The sequence below is a fragment of the Mus caroli genome, chromosome 3, assembly GCF_900094665.2.
Source record: "Mus caroli chromosome 3, CAROLI_EIJ_v1.1, whole genome shotgun sequence".
In the NCBI taxonomy this organism is placed as follows: domain Eukaryota; kingdom Metazoa; phylum Chordata; class Mammalia; order Rodentia; family Muridae; genus Mus; species Mus caroli.
In genome coordinates this window covers 23,125,626-23,134,215 of record NC_034572.1, presented here as the reverse complement: position 1 = coordinate 23,134,215, position 8,590 = coordinate 23,125,626, and the positions used below count along the sequence as shown (strand labels likewise).

The following is an 8,590-nucleotide window of genomic DNA, read 5'->3' as shown; positions in this document are numbered from 1 at the left end:
AAAGAAGTCACTTGATATGCACCCACTAATAAGTGGATATTAGAAGAAACTTAGAATACCCAAGATACAATTTGCAAAACACAAGAAAATCAAGAAGAAGGAAGACCAACGTGTGGATACTTCATTCCTCCTTAGAATAGGGAAATAACTATGGAAGGAATTATAGAGACAAAGTTTGGAGCTAAGACGAAAGGATGGACCATCCAGAGACTACTCCACCTGGGGATCCTTCCCATAATCAGCCACCAAACCCAGACACTATTGCACATGCCAGCAAGATTTTGCTGAAAGGACCCTGATATAGCTCTCTCTTGTGAGGCCAGGCTTGTGCCTGGCAAATACAGAAGTGGATGCTCACAGTCATCTATTGGATGGAACACAGGAGCTAGAGAAAGTATCCAAGGAGCTGAAGGTGTCTATAACCCTATAGGTGGAACAACAATATGAACTAACCAGTAACCCCAGAGCTCATGTCTCTAGCTGCATATGTAGCAGAAGATGGCCTAGTCGGCCATCATTGGGAAGAGAGTCCCCTTGGTCTTGCAAATTTTATATGCCCCAGTACAGGTGAAGACCAGGCCCAAGAAGTGGGAGTGGGTGGGTAGGGGAGTAGGGCGTGGGGATGGTATAAGGGACTTTCGGGATAGCATTTGAAATGTAAATGAAGAAAATATCTAATAAAAAATTGGAAAAAATTAAATTAATAGCATTTGGGTGAACATGGTGCCACAGACCTCCACTCCTAGCACTCAGGAGGCAGAGGCAGGAGGACCTGAATTTAAAGTCACCTTGGTCTACATAGTGAATTCCAGGATAGCCAGGACTATACAGAGAGACCCTCTCTCGAGCCTCCCAAAAGCATTTAATAATTAATAATTAGGCAACAGCACAGCCATCTGCAGTGGGAGTGTACACATGGTATACACTTAAAGTACAGCAAAGCTGGATTGATCTCTGTCTTTTTTTAAGAAGGTAAAGTTGCCTGGCAGATTTGAGGTTAAAGGACATATCTGGGGAGGCGGGGGCGGTAATGTAACTGTACTACCAATCTTAGGGGTATAAAGTCCATGCTTATAATCTGTAATGGCTTACAGCCTTTACTTTATAGCTTCAGATTCAGCGGAGACAGGAAATAACAAGGTCCTTAAAATTTAGCACCTTAAAGATTATATGCTTGCACATGCACGCACACACACACATACACAAACACATGAACACACGAATACTTCTGTCTCCCTTTTCCCTCCATCTTTAAAAATACGTAAGTGAAAAAGATGATAAAAACAGACGCTGATGCACTGACTGTTCCATTGGGTCAAAACCAGAAGAGAATAGCCATTAGTAGACACATAATAGCATATATTAGCATATTTTAAAACATTCGTTTATCCATTTGAACTGATGTATCTTACCTATACAAGGCAAAGAGAAGCCAGTTCCCAAGAAGTACACACTTTGAAACAGTGTCAAATGGAGCCTGTCTTGCAGAGTGGTCTCCTGCCAGATGCCTCCGGGGCAAATGAACAGAGCTCTTTAACTCTGGGAAACTGAGGGAGCTATTCTCTTAATTTTATTGACTTCATTTCTTTATTATTATTATTAACACTACTATTAACTAACATATGTCTTGCACATCACACTCCAATTTTATGGGCATATGTATTTTAGGGTGACCTCATATTCTAGGGAGCTACTTGAATAAAAACAGCAACAAGCTCAGGTTGACCCGGGTCCCCTCTGAGCCCACCTGGACACTCCACCCATATCAGTCATTCTGTAGGTATTTCACAGGACAGTCTATAAAGTAAAAATGACATGACATCTGATCAGCTGGAACTCCGAGGAGCAGGCCCCAGGGAAAACCATATCCAACAAGTGGAGTGTGAGATGGGGCTTGCTAGAATACAACACGCCTCTTAGCTCAAAAACTAAAATAAAATCATCATGCATAAAACCAGAGTTCTGCCTAGCCATACTGGGAGGACACAGAGGAAGTCATTACCGGAAAAAAAAAAAAAAAAAGGAAGCAAAAAATGCTTACAAACAATTACAACCCTTTAAACCACGACTCCAACACGAGTACGCTCTTTCCTCTTGGCTCCATTTGGATTGACAGAAAAATATCTTAGTCAGAAAAATGTAACCACCCCCTCCCTCCCCAGCCCCGCAGGATCAACAGAATCAAAAGTATTCTTTTCTAACGCAGCAATAGCACAAGCCTTCTCCTATCTGACACTCCAACTCCCCGATGGCACAGAAAGAAAATCTGACACAAAACAGAAAGTTCAAAGCGTTACTAACCTGGGGCCCCTGGCAAAAAGCGGTGCTCCATTTTACTCTAAAGAATGAATTCTTCCTATGAAGCTAATGTCCAAAGCAGTTGAAAGTCGAGATGGGGGGGAAGTTGGCTACCCTACAAATCCACATAAACAGGGGAAGCCGTCCTGTTCCCAAGCTCAGCTTTGGCAGGCTCCCTAAAGGCAATTCAAGCCGGTCAAGCCCACAGAGCACTTTAGCCTATAAGCTTCAATAATGAACTTGAAACCACGCCCCATATGCTAAGTAGACACTCTGCCGTGAGAAAAGAAAAGCCACACAGAATAGAGCTAAGGCTTCAGTTTTGCACTGGTTGCCTAAGAAAGCCAGAGCACACACTTAAACAAAGAGAACTGTCATTCACTTGTGCCCCCTAGACATTGCACTAAAAGGCTGATTCACGTTAAACAAGGGCAGTACAGTCTCCCCTCCGTTGGGGCCATGAAATGACTTTTATAAGTGTTGCCTAAATTGGGTGCTGATCCTGAAACATACAGCACTGTAACTTCAGACGGTATAATAAGATATACAGAATTATTGTTTCTGAGAGTCAGACTCATACTGTCGCTAGCTTTCCATTTTTACATAATACAGAACAAGCTGAAAACTTCATTACAAATGCTCAAATATTAATATGGGTCACAAGAAATAGCTGTCAAAGAGCCTCCTAATGTCAGGTCTGATTTGTCTATAAATCTGTAAGTCAGCTTTCTTTATCTCAGTTTGTCACTTAAGATATATTTGTAGGATAAAAAGATCCTTCCCACAAGGAGCCAGGATGATGGCTAAGCAAGAAAGGGTGCTTGCTGCCAAGACTGATGGCCTGAGTTCAAGTCCCAGGTCCCACAGGGTGAAGGAGAGGACCAGCTCCCAGGTGGCATCCTCTGGCCTCCACATGAACACATACATTCAGACACATGTGTACTCGCAAACAAACAAACAAACAAACAAACAAACAAACAGAGTTTCTCTGTGTTATCAGCCTTGGCTGTCCTGGAACTCACTCTGTAGACTAGGCTAGCCTTAAATTTACAGAGATCTACCAGCCTCTGCCTCCTGAGTGCTGAGATTAAAGTCCTATACCACCACATCTCCTTAAAAAGATATTTTCAAATGCATCATTATTGTCTTTTAATATCATATACCTTGGTTTCAAAGTAAACAAACTAAATTTAGTTTTTATTCTACATAAAAGTACTTGATAATTTTTTTCAAGTGACTAAACCCTAAACAGTTCACTCAGCCTTTTAACATAACCTACTCACAATAAATACAATTGTTACCTACTTTTCAACCCCAGGAATAATGTTTCAAAGACTTGCTATTTTTATATAAAGTTCTAATTTATTTAAATCGGATCTACCTTAACATAATAAGCGAAATTTCCTCTATAGTGTAACACAGACTCAAACAAGGCCAGGAAAACCTGATTCATTTGCTGCCAAGCAGAACTTAGATGATAAAGCTAAGTTACTCAACACCTATGACACATAAGGGATTTGTTAGTGCCACAGTGTCAGGCAGGCAAACCCAGAGACAGCACAGATCTAACATCCACCTCTTCATCTCCCTAATCCAGGCCCTGGTCTAACAGTTTCTCCTGGAGATAAAAATCAGGGAAGACAGGAGAATCCCAGCACTGAGAGAAGAAAACCAGGCTGGAGCAAGTAAGCAGTGGATTTAAAAGTGCCAGTACCCCACCTGCTGGCAGAAACAGGAGACGCCTGGAATGTTCTAAGAGACCTCAGGGGAAGGAGAGGGCTTGACAGTGGAAGAACAGGAAGAGCCAGTCCCTTCAACACTGATGTGCAGTTAGGATTCATGAAAACGTCCTCACCTACAAAAGCAGAAGATTTCTGGGAAATATCGATGCCAGAAAGCAATTAAACCTAAAGTCATCTCCCTCATGTGGCTGGAGTTTGCCAACATAAAACATAAAAACAGGTGATTCGGATTCCCAAGGAAGAAGTCTCAGATAGACCCCCAACTCAGCTAGGTGGGCTAGTGACACAACTTCATTCTGTAAAGCTTCTTCTCCCTGGATGTGGGGACACATGCCTCTAATTCCAGAAGCATTCCATGGGGTGAGGCAGGGGACCCTGAGTTTGAGGTCAGTCCTGGTTTCACAGTAAAACCCTACAGCAATAAATAAATAAATAAATAAATAAATAAATAAGCTATCTTTAGGACTTATCTTTTCCATCAAAATGTATTTCCCTTTAAGCTTCGGGATATAGCATGCTTGACTGGTAACTACAAAACTCTGGGGTTGATCTAAAGGACCAGTGGGCATGGTAGCTCGTCTGTAATCCCAGTACTTGGACAGGGCTGGCAGGAGGAGAAGGGACCATAAACTCAAGGCCATTCTCAGCTGTAAAGTATGATGTCAGCCTGGTCTACTTGAGATGTTGTCTTAAAAGCTGAAACAAATTCAGGCTGCAAAGACAGCCTAGTAAAACACTTGCTGTGTAAGGACAGAACATGGGTTCAAATCCCAAGATCCCAGAGACAGCTGGACATAGCAGCTTGTGTGTATAATCTCAGCCCTCCAATAGAGTCGTGGGAGGTGGAAAACAAAGAATCCCAGATAGTTCAGGAGCCAAACAGCCCGGCACACAGCAGTGTATAATTGTGTGGGGTAGGGGGACAGACAGAGACTTTTCCTCAAGCTATGTGGTGCGAGAAGATAAGACCCCACACCCGAGGTTATCCTCTGACCTCCACAGGTGCGTCCAGGAGTGTGCTAGACTGTACTCACACAAAAGACATCCTTTTGTGTCGTATAAGTTAATATTTCTAAAATCAAAGCCTGAAGTCAACTTCACTAAGGGTGGCAAATATTTAAACCCCAGCAAAATGAAATTACATTGGGATGCGGCTTTTAAAGAGGCCTAAGTGTTTAACTTAACAGTGCAGGAACTATTGAAGCTTCTGCTATGAGTCGGGTCTGGATGCAAGGAGCACTACCAGTATTAATTCACTCAAGCTTCATGTTCCCTTCACTGTACCTGGCTAACACATGACAGGAGAGCCATCCAAGTGTATTGGGAGCGTATTGACTGTCCACAGCCACAGAGCCGGGTCTAAACTAAAGTAAGTCCCTATTCCTAACCATGAGCTCTGACCCTTCACATCTATCCCAACCTCAGATGGGGTAAAAGTTGAGGGAAAACCATGTCCAAACATGTCTGGACCTTTCTTATCATTGTCCCCTATGCAGCTGCAGCACAATTGCTGTCATGCTGTAAAACAGTCAAACTACAATGTAGCAACTCTCTAAATAGCATATGTATTATACCATGTGCCATAAGGAATCTTGCTGAGGCCAGTTAAAGCCTATGGAAGACATGTAAGTTTCAGACATATCATGTCATTTTATATAAAGGATGCATGTAATCTAAATCCATATGTATCCAAGGTTGGTTGTGCGATGTTTTCCACTGGCCACAGAGGGACACTGTACTGAACTGGCACGTGCTCTGCCAGACTCTGGAGAAGGTAAGCAGACCAGGACTGCCTGAGGCAGGCCTCAGTAGACTCCAGAGAAGCAATACAGGACAGAGCCGGAAATGACAGGGGAGGGGAGGTGTGCCCAGGCAGAGGACATGATAGGATGATGCTCATAGCAGTGAGCATCCTTTGAGGAAGCATATTCAGCCTGAGATGCTGGCAGAATGTGCATGCCATGGGGAAGGCAGGAGCCCTCTGATTTCACCCGCTGAAGCCTTGAGTGTGACGGGGAAGCATGGCAGAGACTCGAGGAGGAAGGACAAGGCAAAGAAGAGAAGACATCACGGACAGACAGGAGCATGTTAGTGTTTTTAAATGTTCAAGTTCGGGGCCCAGATAAAATCCAGTTGATAAAGCGCTTGCCTAGAAGTGCACATAACCCTGGGTTCAGTCCCTAGCTCAGCATAAATCACGTGCAGTAGGACTAACCTGTACTCCCAGCACCTCGGATGTAGAAACAGGAGGATCAAAAGTTCACGGTCATCTTCAGCTACTTAGGCCAGCCTGGGCTAGAGACCCTGTCTCAAAACAAAAACAAGTAAATATGGGTGCTTCCAGGCAAGATGGCTCATTAAATAAATATACTTCCCACCAAGCCTGATGCTGGATTTGAACCCTGGGACTCACATGGTAGAAGAAGAGAACCAAACAAGCTCTGCAGCCTGTCCTCTACCCTCTATACATACGGTAGCAGACACACACATACATACAATATTGGATGAATGAATGTAAACGTAAATAAAGGTAATCACTCACCACACAAGCATGAAGATGGAAGTTAGCATCCCCAGAACTCCAGATGCAGTAGTGCACATCTGCAATCCCAATGCTTTCGGGGAGGGGCATGGGAAGACAGGTATAGTCAGGAAAATCCCTAGACATCTGGGCCACCTAGCCAGCCTGGCATACACAGAGGTGAAAGACAAGAAACTGCCATCTCAAACAAGGTGGAAGGTGAGGATAACAACCAAGATTCTCCCCCTGGTGTCCACGCAGGTGAATGTCTACGCTCACACACATGCACATTTGCATGCACATCCAGCTCATACCACATACAGTCCTACAGATAGAAAAAGATAAAATAATATGCAAATTAAAGTTTAAGGTCATCCTTAGCTAAATACTAAGTTCAAAGAGGCTAGCCCGAGTTACATGAGACTCTGCATTAAAAATAAAAAATGAATGTTAAAAAAAGAAAGAGGAAGTCGTAAGATGATTCTTAGGAAGGGCATTCAGAAAAGGAGAGCCAGGGAGACATAGTGATTCATTGTGTAAAGGTGCTTGGCTGGAAGCCTGGTGGTCTGAGCTCAATCCTCAGGACCCATGAAAAGATGGATGGACAGAACTAACACCACACAGTTGTCCTCAGACCTCCATATGTACGTCATGGTGTGGTTTCCCCACAATAATAAACTAGAAAGCAAATATGGTTTTCACTATGCTATGACTTGGATTTGGTTGCAGAGTTCAAAACCAGATTCATTCCTCCACTGATACAAACAATGTCCTTCCTCGTGTACCTGATCCTCAGTGACTCAGACTTGAAGGCAGGCAACTCAGCCTGCTTGGACCTCAGCAGAAGCTGCCCTGGAAGACAGTATCTTCTCTCACCCCCACGCTGAGCCAGACCCTGTTGGCTTGAGGTAACTGTTAACCACACAGTGGATCCTCAGCCATGAGTCCAGGAGTGTCCACCCTCGTCACCACTCCAGTCACAGCCCAGTGAGGGTAGAGCCTAGTGACCACCCCACCCTCCCCGTAGGCTCCATTCACAGTCACAGCCCTTCTGGTTGTCAACGTGTGAATTATGAGGTTTACAGTATACACCTGTTTAATTTTCCATCACTCATAACCCAAACAGAAGCCTCTGCTAAAGCAATTAGTTTGGAATTAGAGGGACGAGCTAACATGGGGCTTTGTCCTCTGCCCTCCATGCCTGCCAACTGGCATTGGTTATTTGATCTGTGACTCGGGTTGCCAGGATGACCGGAAAGGACAATGGTACTCATTGTTGCTATGTCTACTCCCGGTCTACAGCAGCTGTCAGGGTTCCTCCTGTGTGGTGACTTTATTTTGCTTCTCTTACTTTTATAGGCTTATTTCCTTAACTTCTGCAAATTACTTTGAAATCTAGTCTAACCCCTGAAAATGTAACCTCATTTTGAGAATTTATACCACACAATTGAAAGTACATGTGTCTAAAACTCTCTAAAGTATACATTCAGTGTTTTAAAAACTATGTTGTATTTTTAATCTATGTGTATGTGCACATGTTTGAATGTGCTTGTGTGTGCCAATGGCAGAGGAGGCCCAGAAGAGCCTGTCAGATCCTCTGAAACTGGAGTTACAAGTGGCTGTGAGCTGCCATGTGGGTGTTGGGAACCCAGCTCTGGTTCTCTGAGAGAACAGCAAGTGTTCTCTCTCCAGCCTGTTTAAGATCTCTATATAATTGTGGTTTTACACAAAACAGTATAAATTCCAAGCAAATTCTGTCTCAAGTTTGACTGCCTAACAAGTCATTCAGTTCACAGGCTGCTCACCTTCAATTATGTGTCCTTTTTTTTCAATCATGCTAATTTAGCTCTAATTATAGAGAAATCTATGAGTTAAAAAAAAAAGTTGAAGAAGCTTAGGGATGTAGCTCATCCTTACAAACCTTGCACAAAGCACCAGCCTTGATCACCATGTCTCAAAAACTCATCTTGGAAAAGCACCGGGGCAGCTAGGGCGCAGGGTCAGCTGACACTCGCCAGCTACCCACAAC

General features: G+C 43.6%; 1 protein-coding gene across 4 annotated transcripts in view; it reads right to left on the bottom strand.

Annotated features, from left to right (window-relative positions):
* Positions 1 to 8,590, bottom strand: part of Pld1 (phospholipase D1) — a 185,060-nt gene that overhangs the window by 137,698 nt on the left and 38,772 nt on the right. For 2 of the 4 annotated variants that reach the window (XM_021157475.2, XM_029475236.1), the window contains exon 1: positions 2,302 to 2,460. The exons of the other annotated variants lie outside the window; for them this stretch is intronic. The gene's annotated coding sequence lies outside the window, so the exon portion shown is untranslated. Of the gene's footprint in view, positions 1 to 2,301; positions 2,461 to 8,590 lie in introns of those variants that run through there. 4 annotated transcript variants of the gene reach the window in all.